Here is a 12,154-nt window from a genome sequence, read left to right as displayed (position 1 = left end):
GGAAGGGAAGAAGGAGAAAGAGAATCGTAAGCAGGCTCCACATCCAGCACAGAGTCCAACACAGGGCTTGATCTCATGATCCTGATATCATGACCTGAGCTGAAATGAAGAGTCAGATGCTTAAGAGTCAGGTGCTCCTGTTGTGTGTGTGTGGTTTTTTTTCTTTAAATTAATAAATCTTCACACCCAACATGGGGCTTGAACTCACAACCCTGAGATCGAATCACTGAGCTGACTGAGCCAGCCAGATGCCCCATCAATTGATTTCTTTATTCAAGTATTCCTATTCATGATAGGAAACTTAAGGAAGTGCAAAGGAACAATAAAACAAATTTATAATACCACATTGTCCAGAGGTATCTATCGTTAATATTCCAGTGTATGTCTTCCCAGACGTTACCTATTAAAAACTTTTTCTTCTACAAAAATGGGATGGCCAAAAAAAAAAAAAAAAAGGGATGGCGTTGTAAATACTGTATTATCTCAATTTCACATCTTCTATATATTTTTAAATGACTATACAGCATTTCACTGAATGGATGTGCCATAAACTAAACTAATAAAAATCCTCTTACGACATTTTAGGTTGTTCAACTTTTTTTTTTTTTTTTTTTTTTTTTTTTGCTTTTCTATGTATAACTTAATAAGCATCCATGTAGTGATAAATGTTCACATCCATGTTTGTTTTCTCAGGGGAAAAAAGAAATCGAAGCAAAATTACTGAGTCACAAAAGGATGGAATTTTGCTTTTTAAATGATTGATTTCCAAATTGTAGTGCAGAAAAGTTATATTTCTGCCAGCAAACTCTGCCAGCACTGTGTGCTCAGTCTCCCATTTGTGTCAGCATTGCCAGAACCTTTACTAACAACTATCCCCTTTTCAATCACTTGAGTCTCCTTTCATGTTCCATTTAAAAATGTTTAGCATCTCCTACCTTGCAAAACCTTAAACTTACCCACAAGTTACCATCCTACCTCCTTTCCTGCCAAGATGGCTTGCACAACCAGCTTCCACTTCTTTCTTAACCTCCTTTTGATTGAACTTCCATCCCCACTAACCATCTCTTATGGTCAGCTATAACCTCCTAACTGATCTCTCTCTTTTTTTTTTTTTAAGATTTTATTTATTTATTCGACAGAGATCACAAGTAGGCAGAGAGGCAGGCAGAGAGAGAGGAAGGGAAGCAGGCCCCCTGCTGAGCAGAGAGCCCGATGCAGGACTCTATCCCAGGACCCTGAGATCATGACCTGAGCCGAAGGCAAAGGCCTAATCCACTGAGCCACCCAGGCACCCGCCTAATTGATCTCTTATAAGATCTCTGTAAATGTAAAAGTTCCCCAGTTGGTACCTGATACAGACTCAAGTGTCCCCTTGTTTCTGGCCCACAGATTGGGGGTCAGATTATGTGAACTATGTAAGGGAATCACACTTTATCTTGAGGGCCATTGAGGAGCTTTAAGCAAGGGAGATGCATCAGATTTGGGTGTTAGAAAGCTGATTCTGTCACTGGGGAGACTGAATGGGAGGGAGCCAGGACTAAGAGGTGATATGATAAGAGTCCTGAATCAGAAATGATTTGGGAATGGTGAGGGTGTTAATGATGGAAATGAGAACTATTTAGGAAGCAAAATGACCAGAGAGGACTTGGAGGCTGATAATATATGGAGGATGATGGACTGAGAAATTGAGGGTGATGTCCAGGATCTGACAACTGCATTTAGGAACAGACAGTCACTGGTGACTTTCACAGGTGCTATTTCAGGGGAGTACAGTATCGGAAGGTAGAAATAACGAATGGGAGATGAAGTGTAGGTAGCTCTTGGGAAATTTGTAGGTGGAAGGTATTGGAGGAAATAGAACAGGCCAGAGAGGAACTGTGAATGAGAAAAGGTCATTTGTTTTAAGGTGGGAGAGACTTCATTAAGTGTAAATGTTAAAAGCAATGAGATTTTAGAGGAAAAGGTTGAAGATCCACAGAGAAAGATGCCCCTGGGGTGGTGGAAGGGTTGGCCTTAGGAGGAAGGATGGGAACAAGTCAAGGTATTTGTAGATTTGAAGGCAAAAAGTTGAGAGCGTGTGCATGTGATGGGCTCTGTTCTGTCAGGTTGTGGGGATTGATGAGGTCAGATGTCTAAGAGGACTGAAGAAGATTTGAAATAGACATTTTAGAGAGCAGGCCCGAGTATAGGAAGACAGGTGGCTTTCTGGAAAAACAGAGCCCAGGCGAGACTCAAACCAGAATACATAGTAGGGAAAGACTCGAAAAGCCAGGCCCTGTAACCAGTCTATTTCCTTCCTGCTGCCAATTTTCTTTCTGAAAATGGGTCATATGCGGCCGTTCAGTTTTCAGCACCTCCTTTGTCCCAGGTCAAAGTCCAGCTCCTCAACCTGGAGCTGGAGACTTCAACTCTGGGCCCTTGCAGAACTTCATAGCTTTGTTTTTCTGTTCTTCCTCATGATCACACTAACTAACGATTATGGATCTCTTGGTTGTTCCCTAAATATACCGTGCATTTCCTGCCTAAAGATAAACTAACACAACTGGCACTCAGGAGAAATGGTTTATTTTTTTTTTAAAGATTTCATTTATTTATTTGACAGAGATCACAAGTAGGCAGAAGTAGGCAGAGAGGGGAGGGGGAAACAGGCTTCCAACTGAGCAGAGAGCCCGAAGTGGGGCTCAGTTCCAGGATCCTTAGATCATGACCCAAGCCGAAGGCAGAGGCCTAACCCACTGAGCCACCCAGGCACCCCAAGAGAAATGGTTTAAAAGACACTCTGTCAATTCCTCAAACTTGTCTGGTGGCCAGCAGGCAGTGCCTAGACCACATGATTCTGGTCTTCCAGAATCCTGTTTATAATACTCTGGCTTACTATAACACAGGTACTAGCAAGGAGAGGAGATATAAATCATAATTAGCATGGTATACCAATTTAGGAACACAGTAATTGTATACATCTGGATCTTTTCAGGTAGCTCTTACCTTTCAGTGCCTCTATTAGAGATCTTTAGTTGCAAGTAACAAACAGGAAACCCACTGTAGCTAATTTAAGGGGGAAAACTGATGTGTTGAAAGACCATGGGGTAGGTCCCAGAACTGAAAGTCAGATCACAGAAAGGGTGAGGTCCAGGTTTCAGAAGGAGTAGGTTGGTGGGAGGGTGTTGTCAGAGGTAGAAGATACCCTTGGGAAGTCAGGACTCCCACCTTTGGGAGGGAGGAACATAATTGGCAAGTAGATTGGGGTTTCTGTGCTTAGTTTCACCCCATATATGGCAGGGCCTTTTTAAAAAATTGCAGAAAAGTATAAAAAAGAAAATAACCCTGATTCATATTTCTACTACCCCAAATTATTAATATTTTAGCATATTTGCTTCAAGCTCCCCCCCCCCCCCGCCGGATATACTTTGGTTAAAATCGCATCAAATCTTTATACATTTGCTAAAATAAATCCCTTCATGCTCAGCAGATGTGGCTAATTTTTTTTTTTTTTTTTAAAGATTTTATTTACTTGACAGAGATCACAAGTAGGCAGAGAGAGAAGGGGAAGGCAGGCTCCCTGCCGAGCAGAGAGCCCGAAGCAGGGCTCCATCCCAGGACCCTGGGATCATGACCTAGGCCGAAGGCAGAGGCTTTAACCCACTGAGCCATCCAGGCGCCCCATGTGGCTAATTTCTGATAGAGCAACCTGCCATTGTGTTGGGCACTGACCAGCAGTGAGCCCTCTGTTTTTCAGAGGCCTTTCCTAGTGTGCTTGATCTGAGGTTGAAATAACAGCAGAGGCCAATGAGTTTGCCTCAGCTTGTCAGAACTGTGGAGGCCAGGGAGGGGATGGTTCGAGGAATCATCATCGTACAGAAAGATCATTGGATACGGGACAGATAACAGTTAATTTACTATGCTGGGACGATGGAAAGAAGAGAGGGCAGGGCCTGGGCAAACACCTGGGCCCTGGGGCTGGGGTCAACTTCCCACATACTTTCCCTCCCAGCAGCTTATTTGTTCACTTATTCAATCGCCTGTTGAGAAAACCCTCACTGATGTCTACTGTGTCCATGCCCTTTTGCTAGGATCTGGGAACATGGTGACTGTGATGGCCCTTGGTCTAGTGAAGCAGAGACATGGGCAGCCAACTGGATTGATCATAACAGGTGAGACGTGTGGGGGAAAGCTGTCTGCATGGTGGGCTGTGGAAACAGTAGAAGTGTGGCCTGCTCTGGCTTGAGGGAGGGATCTGGGGAAGTTCACTTGAGGAGAGGCATTCAAACTGGACTTTGGGAAAGGAGCATGATTACCTGGAAATATTAAGGCATTTGAGGCTACATAGTGTGGTTCAAGGCAAAGGCTGCAGGGGTTGTAGACCGACCTGGTCTTGAGCCCTTTATCCCAGCTCTGCTGTGTATTGGCTCTGGGATCTTTGCCAAGTCCTTTCCCATTCCTGGGCCTCCCTTTCCTCAGCAGGAAGTATGAGGAAGGTAGTAACAGTTTTACAGTAAAGAAAACAGAAGGACTCCGTGAAGGATAACTCAGCAGTATGGTAGACATTCACGAAATGTGAATGGTCTTCCAAGCAGGGGGACCAGCATGCACAATATGGATAAAAACAACATGTTGGGGAAACCATGAGAACCTGGTCTGACTTGAAGGAAGGAGGGGAGACTCAGGGGCTGACAAGAGTGAGACGAGATTGTGATAATAGTTCTACTGCCTCCATTCCCTCCCACAGGGAAGCTGGAGAGGCAGGGGAAAGGAGGAAAATACAAGTATGGAACCCCATTTCTTTGACATCACCCATCTTCCAGTGAAATGACAAAGGGGGTTTATCTTCAGGGCTGCAATCAGTTTCCCCATTCATAAAAAAAGAGGAGACAACACTCCTTCTGTGGCTGTCATCCCTACAAACCCCGTAAGGGACAGAGGACTTCCATTTTCTGTTGCATCCCAGGAGGCTGTAAGGTAGCAGTGGAGCATGGAGGAGGGGGGGAAACGGACTGAAGACCTCTGTTAGGGTTTTTCAAAAGTGGGTTTTCTGACTTGGAGAATGCAGAAGTGGAAAGACTACCAGATTATCCTGATTCTTGCCATTTTCTACGTGGGCCTAGGGCTAGCCTGGGGCCTCTCTGAGCTACAGCTCCTCCAGCGGGAAACCAAAGATGATAATGCCTCAATTCAGGGAGCTGAAGAGCAAATGAAACACTATGGTTTATAAGGCCCTCTGGGTCCTGGCCCCTGACCACCTCTTCAACTTCACCCTGTGCTCTTGCCTGAACTCTTTCTTGCCTCTGGGCCTCTGCATGTTCTGTTCCCTCCTCCTGGAATGCTTTTCTCCTGACTAGGTAGCTCCTTTTCATCATTCAGGCCTCACTGATCTCAATGTTGCCTCTGGGAGACCGCCCCATTTTCATGACCCTTGTGATAATCTGAGATTATTCTTTACTTATATATTGTCTGTCTCTCCTGGAATGCCAGCTTCCTGGAGGCAGGAACTTTGTCTCATTCAGTGGAGTTCCCCCACTGCCTAGAACAGTGCATGACTTTGGGCAGAAACACTCAGCCAGTTCTGTTGAATGACTTTATTTAGCACAAACAACATGCAAAGCAACCCACAAGGTGCTGAGCACTCAGTGACAGTTAAACAGCCCTTATAGAGTATGTAGGCTTTTACACCTGTGCCCAGAGAAGAACCGTGAAAGTCTTTCCCATGAGCATACAGGCTGAGTTCAAATGGTGCTGAGGCACCACAGCCAAAGGGGAGAGAAAGTATCTGTTCCTGGAGCTCCACCTTCTTCTCTCTGAGGACCTGTGGTGTGCAGCCCTTGGTGAGATATTACCAATTCTATCAACCGTTATTAAAGTAAAGACACACTTGACTGCCACTTCATTCATTCTTCAAGAAATGGTTACCATGGGTCAGGCATAGTTGTAGTTACTGGCAGGCAGAGCTTCTGATAGAAGAGCGCGCTAACCAGAATGAACTTCTACCCACCCCCAACCCCGCAACACACCTTTAAGTAACAGAACTATAGCTCAAAGATGATAGGATTTTTTAAAATATTTATTTTTTTAACTCACGACCCTGAGATCCAAAGTCGCATGCTCTACCAACTGAGCCATCCAAGAGTCCCAAGATGATAGGATTTACAAAAAAAATTTTTTTAAGTTATTTTCTATTTGAGTATAGTTGACATGCCATATTACATTAGTTTCAGGTGTACAGCTCAGTGATTTAACAAGTTTATCCATTATGCTATGTTCACTACAAGTGTAGCTGGTGTCACCAGACAATGCCATTACAATCATCATTGACTATATTCCCTATGCTGTGCCTTCTGTTTCCATGACTTACTCATTCTATAGCTAGAAGCCTGTATCTCCCACTCACCTGCACCCATTTTGCTCATCCTCCCATGTACCTCCCCTATGGCAACCATCAGTTTGTTCTCTGTATTTATAGGTCTGATTCTGCTTTTTGTTTAATATATATTTTTTTATATTTCACTTATGAGTGGAAGCATTTGGTATTTGTCTTTCTCAGTCTGACTTATTTTACTTAGTATAATACCTTCTAGGTTTCCCACAGTTGGCTGTACACTACATTACATTCCCACCAATAGTTGCTTTTTCTCCACATCCTTGCCAATACTGTTGTTTCTTGTCATTTTGATTTTGGCCATTCTGATAGGTGTAAGGTGTTACCTCATTGTAGATTTACTCTGCCTTTCCTTGATAATTAGTGATGTTGAGTTGAGCATCTTTTCATGTGTTTGTGTCTATCTCTATGTCATCTTTGGAAAAATGTGTTCAGGTCCTTTGCCCATTTTTTAATCAGATTGGGTTTTTTGGTGATGAGTTGTATAAGTTCTTTTTTTTTTTTTAAAGATTTTATTTATTTATCAGAGGGGGTGCGGAGAGAGCGAGCACAGGCAGACAGAATGGCAGGCAGAGGCAGAGGGAGAAGCAGGCTCCCTGCTGAACAAGGAGCCCAATGTGGGACTCGATCCCAGGACGCTGGGATCATGACCTGAGCCGAAGGCAGCTGCTTAACCAACTGAGCCACACAGGCATCCCTATAAGTTCTTTATATATTTTGGAAATTAACCCCTTATCAGATGTATCATTTGCAGGTATCTTTTCCCATTCCGTAGGTTGTCTTTTTGTTTTGTTGAGGGTTTCTTCTGCAGTGCTAAAGCTTTTTATTTTTATGTAGTCTCAATAGTTTATTTTTGCTTTTGTTTCCCTTGCTTCAGGAGACACATCTAGAAAAGTGTTGCTACAGCTGATGTCAGAGAAATTACTGTCTGTACTCTCTTCTAGGATTTTTATGGTCTTAGGTCTCATATTTAGGCCTTGAATCCATTTCAAGTTTATTTTTGTACATAGTGTTCGTGATTCTAGTTCCATTCTTTTACATGTAGCTGTCCAGTTTTCCCAACACCAATTTATTAAAGAGTGTTTTTCCTATTGTGTATTCTTGCCTTTTTTGTCATAGATTAACTGACCACTGACCGTATAATTGTCAGTTTATGTCTGGGATCTTTTCTCTGTTTCATGGATCTATGTGTCTATTTTTGTGCCAGTGCCATACTGTTTTCATTACTGCAGCTTCATAGTATGTCTTGAAATCTGGTATTGGAATACCTCCAGCTTTTTTGTTCTTAATCAAATTTTCTGTAGGTCTTCTGTAGTTTCCATACAAATTTTAGTATTTTTTGTTCTAGTTCATTGAAAAATGCTGTTGGTATTTTGATAGGGATTGCACTGAATCTGTAGCTTGCTTTGGGTTATATGGAAATTTTAACAATATTAATTCTTCCAAACAATTAGCATGGAGCATCTTTCCATTTGTTTGTGTCATCTTCAGTTTTTTTCATTAGTGTTTTATAGTTTTCAGAGTATAGTTCTTTCACCTCTTTGGTTAATTATTCCTAGGTATTTTATTCTTTCTGGTACAACTGTAAATAGGATTTTTTTTTTTAATTTCTCTCTCAGCCACTTCATTATTAGTGTATGGAAACACTACCAATTTCTGGGCATTAATTTTATGTCCTGCCACTTGATTCTTTTATTACTTTTAATGGTTTTTGGTGGAGTCATTAGGATTTTCTGTGTATAGTATAAAAATGATAGGATTTTAATCTGATTCATAATGTCAGCCTTTACCCAATTTCCCAAAGGCTTTTAAAAAATTTTTTTACTTGAAATAAATATAAATTTATAGGAGCTTGTAAAAATATTACAAAAATGTCTTATATAACCCAATGAGTACATCTTTTTATGTATGTATGTATGTATGTATTTTTATTTTTAAAGATTTTATTAGTTTATTTGACAGAAATCTTAGGTAGGCAGAGAGGCAGGCATAGAGAGAGGGGGAAGCAGGCTCCCTGCTGAGCAGAAAGCCCAATGCTGGGCTCGATCCCAGGACCCCAAGATCATGACCTGAGCCAAAGGGAGACGCTTAACTGATTGAGCCACCCAGGTGCCCCACCAATAATATTTTGCATAAAACCAGAAAATTGACATTGATATAATCCAGTTTTCACCAGTTTTACATCCACCCATTTGTGTGTATTTGTAGTTGTCAGTTTCATTACTTATATAAATTCATGTAACCACACTATAATCAAGATACAGAACCACTGCATTGCCACAAAGATCTTATCCCTGCTACCCCTTTATAGTCACACATACACACACCCTTGTTCCACCATCCCCAACCCCTAGCAACCACTAATCTATTCTCCATCTCTCTTAATATTGAATATATATATATATATATATATATATATATATATATATATATATATATCTCCTTTGTGATTGGCTTTTTTCACTCACCATAATTGCCTTGAGATCCATCCAAGTTGTTGCATGTATCAATAGTTCCTTTTTTTTAAGTGAACTGTACACCAGATGTGGGGTTTGAACTCATGACTTCAAGAGTTGCATGCTCACTGAGTGAGCATGCCAGCCAGGCACCCCTAGTTTGTTCCTTTTTATTGCTAAGTAGTATTTTGTGATCTGGATGGATCACAATTCAACCATTTGCTCACTGAAGGATGTGTACATTGTTCTCTCTTTGGGGTGATTATAAGTAAAGGAGCTATAAACATTTATGTATGTGTTTTGGTGTGAACATGTTTTCATTTTTTGGGGATAAATGCCCAGGAGTGCTAGGTCATGTAATAAGTATATGTTTAGTTTTAGAGGAAACTACCAGGCTGTCGCCATGGTGAAGTTGAGCAAAGAGGCCAAGCAGAGGCTGCAGCATCCCTTCAAGGGGGGCCAGTTTGCCAGCTCCTGGAACCTTATACCTCTCATGATTTGCCTGGGATTTAGGAGGGGTGCAGATCCTGGAATGAGTAACCAACCATTTTTAGTTTACTCAGGGGATAAAGAACTATTTGGTCATCTGGATTTGGAAGCAGTTAATAGACAGGAACAACATGGAAGGTGTGTGTGGTGGCTGGGATGAAAGATGGGACATCCTTTAGATGCTTATCAGTTGAATGGTACAGGGCTCTTCACAGATGCTTCAGTGGCAGAGTGGAACCTCTATTGACTTATTTATCATAGATTGTATCAAACACTTGCCAGACTGTATTCCAGAGTGGCTGTACTATTTAGTATTCCCGTCGGCAATGTAGGAGAAATCAATGTAGGAGGATGCAATGCATCCTCACCAGAATTTGATATTGACACTATTTGTTATTTTCATTGTTTTTACAGGTGTGTAATAATCTTATTGTGGTTGAATTTGCATTTCCCTAATAGCTTATGGTGGTGAACAAATGAAATATCCTCTTTGTTTAATGTGTTCATGTCTTTTGCCCATATTCTCATTGGACTATCTTTTCTTGAGTTTTGAGAGTTCTGTTATCTGACATGAGTCATTTCTCATATATGTGACTTTCAAATTAAGCATTTAATTTCTGGTGAAGTCTAGTTTATTACTTTTCTCCTTTATGGATTGCTTTCAGTGCCATGTCTAAGATCTCTTCACTTCACTGTAGGTCCTAAAGAAGATTTTCACTTGTTTTCTTCTAAATGTTTTCCACTTTTATGTTTTACCTTTATTTTTTTAAAAAAAAGACTTTATTTATTTATTAGAGAGAGAGCATGCACAAGCAAGGGGAGTAGCAGGGAGAGGGAGAGGGAGAAGAAGGCTCCCCGCTGAGGCACTTGATCCCAGGACTCTGAGATCATGACCCGAGCTGAAGGCAGATGCTTACCTGAATGAGCCACCCAGGTGCCCCTATGTTTTACCTTTAAATCTTTGATCTGTTTTGAGTTCTTTTTTGTATTGTGACTTAAGTTTCTTTTTAATTTTTCTAGTGGATGTTCAGCTACTCCAGTATTATTTATTGAAAAGCCTATCTTTCATTGAATGCTCAAAAATTAGCTGGCCTTACTTGTGCGGGTCTCTTTCTGGAATCTTTTTTCTGTTCCGTTGATCTACTTGTTTGTCCCTCTGCCATGTTGTCTTAGTGCAGATCTACAGTAACTCTTAAAATCAGGTATGGTGAGGGACGCCTGGGTGGCTCAGTTGGTTAAGCAGCTGCCTTTGGCTCAGGTCATGATCCCAGCGTCCTGGGATCGAGTCCCACATCGGGCTTCTTTTGTTTCTTTGCCTTTTCATATGAATTTTGAAGAATGTCATCTCACACATACACACACACACACACAAAAACCTGCCAGAATTTGATAGGAATCACATTAAATCCATAGATCAATATGGGAAGAAATCACATCTTAACCTATTGCTGAGTCTTCTAATTCTAGAACATAACATGTTTCTCCATTTATATAGGTCTTTGATTTCTTTTATCCAGTGTTTATTTTTAACACACAAATCTTATTTTGTTAGATTTAGGTTTCACCTTTTGAGTGACTCTGTAGTTTTAAATTTTGATTTTCATGTGTTCATTGCTACTATATAGACTATAATTAATTTTTGTATATTCATCTTGTGACCTATGACCTGATGAACTCATTTAGTTCCATTTTTTTAGATTCCTTGGGATTTTCAAAATCTTCATGGGATTTTGATAATTTATAGGTCATCAAATTTATAAATAGGGACAATTTTCTTTTCAGTATCTTATGTTTAATTTTATTTCCTTTTTTTTGCCTTATCTTATTGTGCTCGCTAGGACTTCCAATATGATACTGAAAAGGAGTGGTAAGAGTGGATATTTTTGCCTTGTCCTGATCTCAAGGGTGAGGCACCTAGTCTTTCACACCATTATATTGTTAGCTGTTGAGTTTTTTGTAGATGTTACTTACCAAGTTGAGGAAGTTATCTTCTTATTTCTAGCTTGCTGAGTTATTATCATGAATAAATGTTCAATTTTGCCAAGTTTTTTTTTTTTTTAAATCAACTGATAAGATCAGCTTTCCTGTAAGTTTTTTTTTTTTTTTTTGTAAATACTGGAAAAAGCTTAGAGACTTCCCTAGACTTCAGACTAGGGCCCTGGAACTCCATCACTATCACTGGTCTAGTCCAGCACTTCCCAGTGTGCCCCCAGAGAATGCAATTTGAGCACTACATTTAGCCAGACAAGCCCAATATAGCAATTGCTGCTCACAGTATCCATTTCTAGAGGCTTGTAACACTCATCAGCATAACCATGGCTCAGAGAAGCCCTGCAGCATAGGCTCCTATTACCTTTAGTGTGGAATTTCCCAAACTTGTTTAACAGAGCCCTTCTTAACCCCCCTTATGCTCTCATAACCCTCTCTCTGAGACACAGGGAACCACTCGACTAATTGTCCCTTATTTTGCAGTTGATCCAGAGGCTGAAAGAGAAGTGACCTGACCAAGGCTACAGACAGTGGCATCACACAGACACCAGGTCCTGCGTTTCCTGACCCCAGCCCACTGCTCCTGCTCCAGACCATGTTGCTTTGACATGCTAACAATCAGCTGATACTCTTGCAGCACCATACACCATCATGGGTTAAGGGTTATATAATCGCGTCACCAACCTGGTCCCCTGGGAGGTTCTCAGGCCCCTAGTTCCCACTGAGCCTGGAGATGAGGGACTCAAGTCCAGGTAGTCTCCTGGGTGTGGGAGGGTGTGTAATGCAAGTTACGCTGATCATGCTGGTGTAGCTCCCTGATATGGTAATGAATGGCTCAGGGATGCACCCA

The 12,154-nt window shown here is 41.3% G+C and overlaps 1 pseudogene across 1 annotated transcript; it reads left to right on the top strand.

The window, feature by feature from the left end:
• The first annotated feature begins 9,212 nt into the window (after positions 1-9,212).
• LOC309861595 (mitochondrial import receptor subunit TOM7 homolog pseudogene) lies at positions 9,213-9,396 on the top strand (annotated as a pseudogene). Its single transcript has one exon. The product of its transcript is annotated as a mitochondrial import receptor subunit TOM7 homolog pseudogene (transcript).
• Positions 9,397-12,154: the final 2,758 nt, after the last annotated feature.

Source organism: Mustela nivalis, assembly GCF_964662115.1.
Source record: "Mustela nivalis genome assembly, chromosome: 3".
In the NCBI taxonomy this organism is placed as follows: domain Eukaryota; kingdom Metazoa; phylum Chordata; class Mammalia; order Carnivora; family Mustelidae; genus Mustela; species Mustela nivalis.
Note: the sequence above shows the minus strand (reverse complement) of the source record. Positions and strands in the feature narration are given on the sequence as shown.